This window comes from Pongo abelii, chromosome 4 (genome assembly GCF_028885655.2).
Source record: "Pongo abelii isolate AG06213 chromosome 4, NHGRI_mPonAbe1-v2.0_pri, whole genome shotgun sequence".
Classification (NCBI taxonomy): Eukaryota; Metazoa; Chordata; class Mammalia; order Primates; family Hominidae; genus Pongo; species Pongo abelii.
The window spans coordinates 112,316,920-112,330,566 of record NC_071989.2 but is presented as its reverse complement, the minus strand read 5'-3'; positions in this window follow the sequence as shown (position 1 = coordinate 112,330,566).

The window sequence follows — 13,647 nt, the reverse complement described above, 5'->3', positions numbered from 1 at the left end:
CAAAATTCATCAGTAGAAGTAGACCAATAACTAATAAACATATAGAAGACCTAGACAACACTATCAACAATTTGACCTACTTGACATTTGTAGAACATCATAGACATTTGTAGACATTTGTAGAACTTGACATTTGTAGAACAAAAACAGAATTCACAGTCTATTCAATTGCATATGGAATATTTACCAAAGTATATTACATTTGGAGCCAGAGAACAACACATTTTAAAAATCTGAAATAATACAAAGCATGCTCTCTGATCAAAATGAATACAAATTAAAATCAGAAACAATAATAAATCTAGATTATTCATAAATATTTGGAAATTAATACTCTTCAAATAATATATTTCACATAAGAAATTCATAAGAAAAATTAGAAAACATTTTGCATTAAATGAAAATAGATTCACCAAGATATATTTGTGTAACACAGCTAAAACGTGCTTAGAAGACAGTTACAGCTTTAAATATTTATACTTGAAAAGAAAAAAGGTCTAAAACCAATGTCCTAAGCTTCCATCATGAGACTCTAGAATAAGACGATCAAAGTCAATCTAAAGCTAGTAGAAAGAAGGAAATAATAAAGCCGAGGGTATAAATCAACAAAATGGAAAACAGAAAAGCAATAGAGAAGAAAAAAATGAAACTAAACCAGGTTCATAGTTAAAAAAGCAACAAAATTTATAACATTCTAGCTAGACTGATAAAAAGCAAAATAAAAAGGACAGTATCAGATTTAAGAGAAGCCATCACTTCAGATTCTTCAGACCTGACAGTGTAAAAAGGCTGTATTGTGAATAATTTTGTGGTAATAAATTCAACTACTTACATGAAAAGTGCAAATTTCTTGGAAAGCACAAGTTGTCAAAATTGTCAAAGAATAAATATAAAAGCTGAATTGCCCTATATGTTTTACAAAACTTGAGTCTGCAATTCATGATAGTCCCTCAAAGAACACTTTGAGTCCAGATGGCTTTTTTATTGAAGTCTACCAACATGAAAAAGGACATAGTGCCAAACCTACACAAAATCTTCTGGAAAATAAAGAAGGAACTACCTTTTAGCTCATTTTATGATGTCATTGCAAGAAAAGATAGCTACAGGTCAATATTTTTTATGAACACGGATGCAAATATCCTTAATGAAATATTAGCAAATTTAATCCAACAATATATAAAAATATCATACATCTTGACTAAGTCAAACTATTATTTCAGCAACTGCAGAAAAAAACATTTCACCAAATTGACCACTCTACCTTGACAAATGCCAAATTTAACAAATGGCATGAAAAGTATATGCAAATCTTACTGACCTATCTATAAATAAGCAGGTGTAATGTAAATTAATTAATATTTTATTTATTGTACTTGAAATTTTCACATTATTTTCAAAATTAACTTTAACTTTTAGTGACTCTCAAATCAAATTTCATTAGGGGCTGCAGGATGTTATTTCTTATAAATATTAATCACTTATAATTATGCTTTAAAATATACTAAAAGTATGAATCATTCATGATTATTTTGAAACCATTCATAGTAAACAACAGTAAATATTTCAACCAAATAAAATTATGAACATATATTTATTAAGGCCAAAAGAGAAAATTAAGCTTTTTATGATATATAACCAAATATCACAAATAAAAAAAATCCTAATGTCTCAGATTTAACATAATTTTCAGAAATACCAATAAAGTGCCAGGGTGGCTCAACATATCCCTCTACTAGGAGCTCAAAACTTTATTAAATGAATACTATAATGTAAACTCCTTGAAGACACAAATTGCATCTTTTATAACCTTCTATCTAATTGTAAAACAACATAAGTACTGAACGATTTTAAAGCTACAGCTTAATCTAAAACCATATAACACAATTTCGTTTGTTTATTTTGTTTTGATTTGATTCTTTTAAAAATATTCCAAATAGAAAATCCATTTAATTCGAGAATAAACCTCACTTGCATCTTGTATTGTTTACTAGTCTGTGACTTGTTGCTGGCTTATCTTTTATTCCATGGATTTAATTCTATCCAATAGGCACCTGAGCACTCACAATATATTGAACAGGACACTACCTTTTATTCCAGTGGGCCCCTAAGTTGCTATATTAAAGTTTTAGCAAGAGCTTGGGAAAAAAAAAACACTTTGACTTCATCATTATTTTTAAATTATAGAGCAACAACCTAAATGTTCACGAAGTTGTACAGGAGATGAAATATGACAAAACAAAGCAGCCCCAGGGAATTTGTAGTCAAATAACTCTGACATTTCTAGTATTAAACAAAACAAAAGCATGACTTGTCTAGTTTCTTTGATGTTTACCTATGAGATGTAATTAATGTTTTCATTCAAACACTTTTCACATGATTTAGCACAGCCTGATGCATGATTTTAAATCCATCTGTACACGACACAATTGTTGTAACCTGATTTACCCTATGCAAGCCAAAATATAACTGCAGTGATGCTTACAGAGTATGCATTCTTGTTCCTGAGACATTAGTTTCTTCATTTCCCCCATTGATTATTTGATTACAAGCAGAGAGGAAATTTTGTATTCTGCAGATAATTGAAATTTATAAACTGACAGGTAAATAAGTTTACAATATGAAAGGCAAGGAAGGAATTCTGAGAGAAATGGAATATTTTGGGTAGGCTTTTAAAATAAATTCAACCCTTTATTTCCACCTTTTCTATTCTTCTCTGCTTAGAAAACAGTACTCCATGGAAGTTGTCCGCGAAATTGAACCATGCGTCATAACGTACTGTTCCAGCCAGGCCGGTCACTGCCTAGGCACCCAAGAGAAGATTCCCCACTGCACCTTCAAACTGCATGACAAGTAAAGAATCACCCTGTCAGGGTTTCACCCTAGCTCACCCAAATTGACAAAAATTTTCTGAATTACACTCTTCCAGGGCTCCTGCATTGACAGGAGGCAGTCAAGCCTGACAGCCCTTTCCCTCTTGTCTGTTATCGTGAAATCAATTGCACAGCCTGATGCACAGAATAATGGCTGTGGACAATTCTGTAGGAGTCGGCCCATCTGGTCACTGAGGAAGACAGCATTGCCGGCTTCCTATTGATCTGGGAGGAGCATGCTGCTACACAGAGGTGACCTCCATCTCTCCACCTGGCCCTGCTATTGAGGAAATCAGTTTCACAAGTGTGCTCACTCAAATGAAAACAATTTTGAACCAAGGCGTATCTCTTTGTTTTTAATTAAGAGCTCATGTCTCCATGGGATTAAATAGTGAGGTATAAGCAAAAGAAAGGGTTTGAATTTTATGTATCCGAAAACTCATTTTGGGTAAGTCCTCTAGTTAAAGCCTTGCAAAGATTAGACATTTAAATAAAGGAAAAAATGAAGTTGCCTACTTTATGAAACCCCATATATGCCACCTTTGAATAAAAATATATTAGTGAAATATTATTTTTATTAGCAAAATTGGCTAATGTTACTGCACAATTATTTCCCAAGTTGGTTCTCCCAGCTAAATGATCGATTTATACTTAATTGTTTGAAGTGGATTGCACAGCCTATCTGTTATACATTTTAAAAGAATTACATTACTGGTGAATTATAACAAATGGACCCTGAGTCTATGACAGCTACAAAGTGCCCCTGACTTCTTTATTGGAAAGCAAGAAGAGTGCAAGAAAACAAGAATGTGAGAAAATGAAAAATCAAGAAAGCAATAGTGCTTCTATGCTCAGACAAAAACCTGCACATGGATGTTTTTAGCAGTTTTACTGTAAAAACTTAGAAGTAGCCAAGTTATCCTTCAGTAGGTCAATGTATAAGTAAACCATGGTACATCTAGACAATGGGATATTATTGTGTTGTAAAAAGAGATGAGTTCTCAAGTCTTGAAAAGACATTTAGGAGCCTTAAATGCATATCACTAAGTGAAAGAAACTAACTTGAAAAGGCTATGTACTATATGATTCCAATAACATGCCATTCCGTAAAAGGAAAAACTCTGAAGACAGTAAAACATCTGTGGTTGCCAGGGGCTAAAGTTGAATATTCAGAGCACAGGATTTTTAGGTCAGCAGAACTACTCTGTGTGATATGATAAGGATGGATGCAAGAATGTGAGAAAACGAAAAATCAAGACAGCAAGCAAGCAAGAAGACTGATTTTTATATTTTTTTCCATTTATTTTTATTCTGCATTTTTTTTATTATTACACTTTAAGTTCTGGGATACATGTGCAGAACATGCAGGCATTTACATAGGTATACATGCTCCATGGTGGTTTACTGCAACCATCAACCCATCTTTTACACTAGGTATTTCCCCTAATGCTATCCAACCCCTTCCCCCGACTCCCCGACAGGCCCTGGTGTGTGATGTTCCCCTCCCTGTGCCCATATGTTCTCATTGTTCAACTCCCACTTAGGAGTGAGAACATGCAGTATTTGGTTTTCTGTTCCTGTGTTAGTTTACTGAGTGACGGTTTCCAGCTTCATCCATGTCCCTGCAAAGGACATGAACTCATCCTTTTTTATGGCTGCATAGTATTCCATGGTGTATATGTGCCACATTTTCTTGATCCAGTCTATCATTGATGGGCATTTGGGTTGGTTCCAAGTCTTTGCTACTGTGAACAGTGCTGCAATAAATATACGTGTGCATGTGTCTTTATAGTAGAATTATTTATAATCCTTTGGGTATATACCCAGTGATGGAATTGCTGCATCAGATTGTATTTCTAGCTCTAGATTCTTGAGGAATTGCCACACTGTTTTCCACAATGGTTGAACTAATTTACACTCCAACCAACAGTGTAAAAGCATTCCTATTTCTCCACATCCTCTCCAGCATCTGTTGTTTCCTGACTTTTTAATGATTGACATTCTAACTGGCGTGAGATGATATCTCATTGTGGTTTTGATTTGCATTTCTGTAACGATCAGTGATGATGAGGTTTTTTAAAGTGTTTGTTGTCCACATAAATGTCTTCTTTTGAAAAATGTCTGTTTATATCCCTTGCCCACTTTCCGATGGGGTTATTTTTTTCTTGTAAATTTGTTTAAGTTCCATGTAGATTCTGAATATTAGCCCTTTGTCAGATGGATGAATTACAAAAATTTTCTCCCATTCTGTAGATTGCCTGTTCACGCTGATGATAGTTTTTTTTTTTGTTTGTTTGTTTGTTTCTGTGCAGAAGCTCTTTAGTTTAGTTAGATCCCATTTGTCAATTTTGGCTTTTGTTGCAGTTGCTTTTGGTGTTTTAGTCATGAAGTCTTTGCCCATGCCCATGTCCTGAGTGGTATTTCCTAAGTTTTCTTCTAAAATTTTTATGGTTTTAGGTCTTACATTTAAATCTTTAATCCATCTCAAGTTAATTTTCATATAGGTGTAAAAAAGGGGTCTAGTTTCAGTATTCTGCATATGGCTAGCCAGTTTTCCCAACACCATTTATAGGAATCCTTTCCCCATTGCTTGTTTTTGTCAGATTTGTCAATGTTCAGATGGTTATAGATGTGTGGTGTTATTTCTGAGGCCTCTGTTCTGTTCCATTGGTCTATATATCTGTTTTGGTACCAGTACCATACTGTTTTGGTTACTGTAGACTTGTAGTATAGTTTGAAGTCAGGTAGTGTGATGCCTCCAGCTTTGTTATTTTTGCTTAGGATTGCCATGGCTGTATGGGCTCTTTTTTTGGTTCCATATGAAATTTAAAGTAGTTTTTTTCTAATTCTATGAATAAAGTCAATGGTAGCTTGATGGGGAAAGCATTGAATCTACAAATTACTTTGGGCAGTATGGCCATTTTCATGATATTGATTCTTCCTATCCATGAGGATGGGATGTTTTTCCATTTGTTGGTGTCCTCTCTTATTTCCTTGAGCAGTGGTTTGTAGTTCTCCTTGAAGAGGTCCTTCACATCCCTTGTAAGTTGTATTCCTAGGTATTTTATTCCTTTGTAGCAATTGTGAATGGGAGTTCACTCATAATTTGGCTCTCTGTTTGTCTATTATTGTTGTATAGGAATGCTTGTGATTTTTGTACATTGATTTTGTATCCTGAGACTTAGATGATTTGTTTATCAGCTTAAGGAGTTTTTGGGCTGAGGCAATGGGGTTTTCTAAATATACAATCATGTCATCTGAAAACAGAGATAATGTGATTCCTCTCTTCCTATTTAAATACTCTTTATTTCTTTCTCTTGCCTGATTGCCCTAGCCAGAACTTCCAATACTATGTTGAATAGGAGTGATGCAAGAGGGCACCCTTGTCTTGTGCCAGTTTTCAGAGGGAATGCTTCCAGGTTTCCCCATTTAGTATGATATTGGCTGTGGGTTTTTCATAAATAGCTCTGATTATTTTGAGATGTATTCCATCACTACCTTCTCCTCGAGAAGAGCAACCCCAAGACACATAAATTCCCTCAAAACACTGTTTTAGCTGTGTCCCAGAGATTCTGGTACGATGTGTCTTTGTTCTCATCGGTTTCAGAGAACTTATTTATTTCTGCCTTAATTTCGTTATTTACCCAGTAGTCATTCAGGAGAAGGTTGTTCAGTTTCCATGAAGTTGTGCAGTTTTGAGTGAGTTTCTTAATTCTGAGTTCTAATTTGCTTGCACTGTGTTCTGAGAGACTGTTATGATTTTAGTTCTTTTACATTTGCTGAGGAGTGTTTTACTTCCAATTATGTGGTCGACTTAAGAGTAAGTGCTATGTGGTGCTGAGAAGAATGTATCTTCTGTTGACTTGGGGTGGAGAGTTCTGTGGATGTCTATTAGGTCTGCTTGGTCCAGAGCTGAGTTGAAGTCCTGAATATCCTTGTTAATTTTTCTGTCTCATTGATCTGTCTAACGGTGACAGTGAGATGTTAAAGTCTCTCACTATGATTGTGTGGGAGTCTAAATCTCTTTGTAGGTCTCTAAGAACTTGCTTTATAAGTCTGGGTGCTCCTGTATTGGGTACATATATATTTAGAATAGTTAGCTCTTCTTGTTGTATTGACCCCTTTACCATTATGTAATGCCCTTGTCTTTTTTGATCTTTGTTGGTTAAAGTCTGTTTTATCAGAGAGTAGGATTGCAATCCCTGCTCTTTTGTTTGTTTGTTTTTTTGTTTTCCATTTGCTTGGTAAATATTCCTCCATCCCTTTATTTTGAGCCTATGTGTATTTTTGCACATGAGATGGATCTCCTGAATACAGCACAGTGATGGGTCTTGATTCTTACCCAATTTGCCAGTCTGTGTCTTTTAATTGGGGCATTTAGCTCATTTACATTTAAGGTTAATATTGTTATGTATGAATTTGATCCTGTCATCATGATGCTAGCTGGTTATTTTGCACATTAGTTGATGCAATTTCTTCATAGTGTCATTGGTCTTTATATTTTGGCATGTTTTTGCAGTGGCTGGTACAAATTTTTCCTTTCCATATTTAGTGCTTCCTTCAGGAGCTCTTGTAAGGCAGGCCTGGTGGTGACAAAATCCCTCAGCATTTGCTTGTCTGTAAAGGATTTTATTTGTCCTTCGCGTATGAAGCTTAGTTTGGCTGGATATAAAATTCTAGGTTGAAAATTCTTTTCTTTAAGAGTGTTGAATATTGGCCCCCACTCTCTTCTCACTTGTAGTATTTCTGCAGAGAGATCTGCTGTTAATCTGAGGGGCTTCTCTTTGTGGGTAACCTGACCTTTCTCTCTGGCTGTCCTTAAAATTTTTTCCTTCATTTCAACCTTGGTGAATCTGATGATTATGTGTCTTCGGGTTGCTCTTCTCAAGGAGTATCTTAGTGGTGTTCTCTGTATTTCCTGAGTTTGAATGTTGGCCTATCTTGCCAGGTTGGGGAGTTCTCCTGGATAATATCCTGAAGTGGATTTTCCAACTTGGTTTCATTCTCTTCATCACTTTCAGGTATACCAATCAATCATAGGTTTGGTCTTTTCATGTAGTCCCATATTTCGTGGAGGCTTTGTTGACTTCCTTTTCATTCTTTTTTCTCTAATCTTGTCTTCATGGTTTATTTCATTAAGTTTATCTTCAGTCTCTGATAGCCTTTCTTCTGCTTGATCAGTTCGGTTATTGATACTTGTGTATGCTTCACGCAGTTCTCACGCTGTGTTTTTCAGCTCCGTCAGGTCATTTATATTCTTCTCTAAACTGGTTATTCTAGTTAGCAGTTCCCGGAACACTTTATCAAGGTTTTCAACTTCCTTGCATTGGGTTAGAACATACTCCTTTAGCTCAGAGTACTTTATTATTACCCCCCTTCTGAAGTCTACTTCTGTCAGTTTGTCAAAATCCCTTCTCCATCCAGTTTTGTTCTCTTGCTGGCAAGGAGTTGTGATCCTTTGGAGGAGAAGAGGCATTCTGATTTTTGGAATTTTCAGCATTTTTGTGCTGGTTTTTCCTCATATTCATGGATTTATCTACCTTTGATCTTTGATGCTGATGACCTTTGGATGGGATTTTTGTGTGGGCATCCTTTTTGTCGATGTTGATGTTATTGCTTTCTGTTTGTTAGTTTTCCATCCAGCAGTCAGGACCAGTTAGAATGGTAATCATTAAAAAGTCAGGAAACAAGAGATGCTGGAGAAGATGTGGAGAAATAAGAATGCTTTTACACTTTTTGTGGGAGCATAAATTAGTTCAACCATTGTAGGAAAAAGTGTGGCGATTCCTCAAGGATCTAGAACTAGAAAGATCTAAAAGTAACACACTAATATCACAATTAAAAGAACTAGAGAAGCAAAAGCAAACAAATTCAAAAGCTAGCAGAAGACAAGAAATAACTAAGATCAGAGCAGAACTTAAGGAGATAGAGACATGGAAAACCCTTCAAAAAAATCAATGAATGCAGGAGCTGTTTTTTTGAAAAGATTAACAAAATAGATAGACCGCTAGCCAGAATGATAAAGAAGAAAAGAGAGAAGAAACAAATAGACACAATCAAAAATGATAAAAGGAACATCACCACTGATCCCACAGAAATACAAACTACCATCAGAGAATACTATAAACACCTCTACGCAAATAAACTAGAAAACCTAGAAGAAATGGAAAAATTCCCAGACACATACACCCTCCCAAGAAGAAGTTGAATCCCTGAATAGACCAAGAACAATTTCTGAAATTGAAGCAATAATTAATAGCCTACCAACCAAAAAAAGCCCAGGATTTGTATATTTTAGTACAAATTTTGGATTTTTATATTTCTGCAGATTGATTGAATAATTGATTGATCTTTAAAGACTGTATTTTTAGAGTAGTTTCTGTTCACAGCAAATTGACAGAAAGGTACAGAAGTTTACCATACACTTCTTATCCCTACACATGAATTGCCTCCACACTTATGAACATCCCTCACCAGAGTTGTACATTTGTTACAATCGATTAACCTACATTGACACATCATTATAACCCAAACTGCAGAGTTTACACTAAAGTTTACTCTTGATATTGCACAATGTATGGGTTTGGACAAATGTATAATGGCATGCGTCCATCTTTATCATATTATATAGAATAGTTCTGTTGCCCTAAATATCCTGTGCTCTGCATACTCAACTTTAGCCCCCTGCAACCACAGAATTTTTACTGTCTTCATAGTTTTTTGTTTTTCAGAGTGCCATATCGTTGGAATCACATAGTACATAGCCTTTTCAAGTTAGCTTCTTTCACTTAGTGATATACATTTAAGGCTCTTAAATGTCTAAGACTTGAGAGCTCATCTCTTTTTGCCACTCAATAATATCCCATTGTCCAGATGTACCATGGTTTATTTATCCATTGACCTACTGAAGGACAACTTGGCTGCTTCTAAGTTTTTGCAATTATGGATAAAACTGCTAAAAACCTCCGTGTCCAAGTTTTTGTCTGAACCAGATTTTCAATATTTTGGGTAAATACCAAGAAGCACTATTGCTGGATCTTATAGTAAATATATGTTTAGTTTTATAAGAAACTGCCAAACTGTCTTCCCAAGTGTTTGTACCATTTTGTATTCCCACTAGCAAAGAATGAGAGTTCCTGTTGCTCCATATCCCTGTCATCATTTGGTATAATTATGTGAAAAGATGTTCCACATCAGTTGCCAGGAAAATGGAAATGAAAATAGCATTGAGATATCAGTACACACATATTATTATAGAAAGGCCAAAATCCGGGACCCTGACCACATAGTTTTATTTTTCATAATTTGGGTTTTTAAGGTTTTTTTAGTTTTAAAAAAATTAGTGGCTTTTACAAAATTTCCTCACGTTACCACTCTGTCAATTGCCATGTAGCGCTAATCATAAACCATTACGAAAATCTGCTCATTGGATCTCCTGCCCCATTCTTGTCCTCCTACAGCACATTCACCCAGTTGCTAAAGCGATCTTTTATAAACAAAAATGAGATTATGCCCCTTTCTTGCTGAAAACCTTCCAGTGCTTCCCATTTCACTCAGAATAATAACCAAATTTGCTCCTTTTGCAAGGCCTATACAATCCATTCCTATCTCTTGTCACTCAATAGTCTCTACTGCAGAGCACCCCTCTCTAAATGTGCTACTGCTTTTTCCTCAGGCCTGTACTTTTCATCTAACTGTGAAGGCACGTGTTGAATTCATTGGGTCACCTAATGCTTATTAAAATACCCATATAATCTCACAGATTACGAGCCCTTCTGAGATGTCAATAATATTTTTTATTTCCTGTTTACCAAAATTTTTCTCTGTCCTGTATTTATAGTCCCTAATAAAGTATATGTTCAATTACAATAATATTAATCATTCTTTTATCTTACATGAACTCTCTGAAGACAAGGTATAAATGTGACTAAAAGTGTTTGTTTGTTATTACACTCACACTACCTTGGGCAGTTTTTGAAAACAGAAGTTAATAAACATTTGTTGAATAGACTTAAAAAATAAATCTATCAGAATAAATGCAATTGGAAACGAGAGCAGAATTCAGGATAGTCACAAAAATTTCAATAGTATGGTCACTTTAATTTAGAGATAAATTAGAGTAGTATCATTAATAAATTTACACAGTTTAGAGTTGTTGTTTGCCGATAAAACGATGTAATTTAGAGCACGAGGTTTTAAGCTTTTTATATCATGGTCCAATGTTGCCTCTGCCGTGTATTATTTATGTGAACTTGGGTACATTAATAAAGGTAATTTATTGTCTTCTTTTTCACAAATGATAATTAATATATTAATGTGACAACATCAATAAACCACTTGTTGGAATGCTGGCATATTGTAAGGAGTACAAAAAGTCATCTATATATCACCAACCTAAGTATTATATAGTCTACTTTTATGTCTGAATGATTGTAGTTGTATGCTTCAGTGATTTATAAGTGTTTTTGAGGCCCTGCTTGGGCCATCTATTTACAGCTACAGAACATAATATCTTCTTTTAAGTAGGGTGGAATACTGAAAGTTAGGCCTTGGAGAGAGTGGAAGTAAATTCCTGGTAGTCGTTCTGCCTACTGCTGGTGAAATATTATTCACCAGACCTTGCATTAACATAAGAAGAATTAAAACCCCTGTGCGCCACTCCCACCCCGCACCGCCCCACCAACACACAAAACCAACAAAAAAAAACACATTATTTTTCTGTCTTGGATGAACTTAAGAATGAACCCCAAAACTAGCACCTTTAATTAACTTATATAAAATTTGACATTAATAAAGTTTTAAGGAAATGGTCTACTGTATGAGACTAATTCACTTTAGACCCAGAAATTTAATGAGCAGAACTCTTGGCTTTAAGGTCAAAAGAACACAGAAACACCAATTCTAAAAGACTCACAAATAGGTTTTGATACTATAATACATGCTCATTATATTTGTGTCAGCATTCTTTTCTTAATGATTGAAGAGAGTATATCATGAAAGAAAAGCCTATCTTGACAAAATAAACTAGTCAAGATTAATTTAAAAGTTATCAGTTTATTTTACATCACATAGGATCTAATTTTGATTAGATTCTAATCTAATCAAAGTGAAGAGTGAAGACAAGATGTTTCATGTTCAGACAACACAATGCAAAATACTTCAAAATATTGCATTAATTAGAAATCATAAATGACCAGGATGGAAATTGGAAAGTCAACTACCATTATGACCCATGAAATGGAATACAACAAAGACATTTTATTTTGCTCTTGAACACCATAATAATTCTGGGAGCCTACAAAGAGATTTTTTTAAGATGACTATTTAAAATCATATTTTATTTTTTGATTTTTTTTCTTTTCAATTTTTGTTTTAGTTTCATGGAGTAGACAAAAGTTCATATTATTTGTCTAAGACAATCTTGAGTAGATTTTTTTCCCCCTGAATTACTACTGGAGCCTTTAGGTAAAAGAAAACCAAGGACACCAATTATCTGCATTCTAAAGCAAGCCACCTGTATCTGGGGCCAGATAATTCTCATTCAAGTTTTATTAAGAGGTAGAAGAATTCACCCTATCACAATACATAATCAACTTTCTTCTACTTACAACATTTAACCAAAATATTGAAAGCAGAAGATGAGGAGAAGGAGGAAAATAAGAGAAGAGAGAGGTTAGAGGAGTTATTATCCTCAGCTATCTGGTGAGTACAATATTCTTATATATTAATACTGCTTTCCTTCTAAATGGGATTTTAAAAAGTGCTTTGAACATCACACTTCGGGGACTGTTGTGGGGTGGGGGGAGGGGGGAGGGATAGCACTGGGAGATATACCTAATGCTAGATGACGAGTTAGTGGGTGCAGCGCACCAGCATGGCACATGTATACATATGTAACTAACCTGCACATTGCGCACATGTACCATAAAACCTAAAGTATAATAATAATAATAATAATAATAAAAAGAGAAACAGCAAAAAAAAAAGTGCTTTTAAGGAGGAAAGCTTTATTAAAAAAAAAAAATCGTTCCTAGAGATAAAGTGTTGTCTCAAGTAGAATATTTATTCTGCCTTTGGGTCTAGATGGAGTGGGTATTGGTTGAGGAGGAGGAAAAAAAACAGGACAAAACTGCATAAAGTAGTTCAATCGGAATGAGAGAAAAAGAATATGAAAGAAAAGCTCTTCAACTGATGCGCTTCCCAGTTCGGCATAGAAAGGATGCATGAGTTTCCCGTTGGTTAAGGTGGACATCAGAAGATGGCTATGAACCATCTCACTGGTATCTCACTTAACAGTTTGCCTGCTCAATAATAGAATTCTATAAAAAGTGAAATGCAACAGAGCATCTTGGTGGAAGAAGATGATTGGTAGTGGAAAATATTTAGATAGCCAGATCTTCTAAATCAGTGTCCTGTGTAAAGAGGTGGCTAAGCAAGTTTCTCCTCACTCACTCTCCCCATGAGAAAGCCAGAATAGAGATGGATGGTGTGGTAGTACTTTTCAAGGTGCACCTTCTCCATCTCCCCTCCAACCTCAATGAACCATTTCTCCTGTTCTCATGCTCTTTATTGTTCCCTTCATCATTGAATCCAGCACAGTTCTCCTTAACCAGGAAAACATAGCAGAAGTAAAACTGAGTAACTTCTCAATACAGATCTTAAGAACACACCCGAATTCTCCCTTGGTCTCTTGGAATTGTTCTGTGGATGTCAGACTCTGTGTAAGAAGATTGAATATCCTGGATCCGCCATGCTGTAAGAAAGACTAAGCTAGACA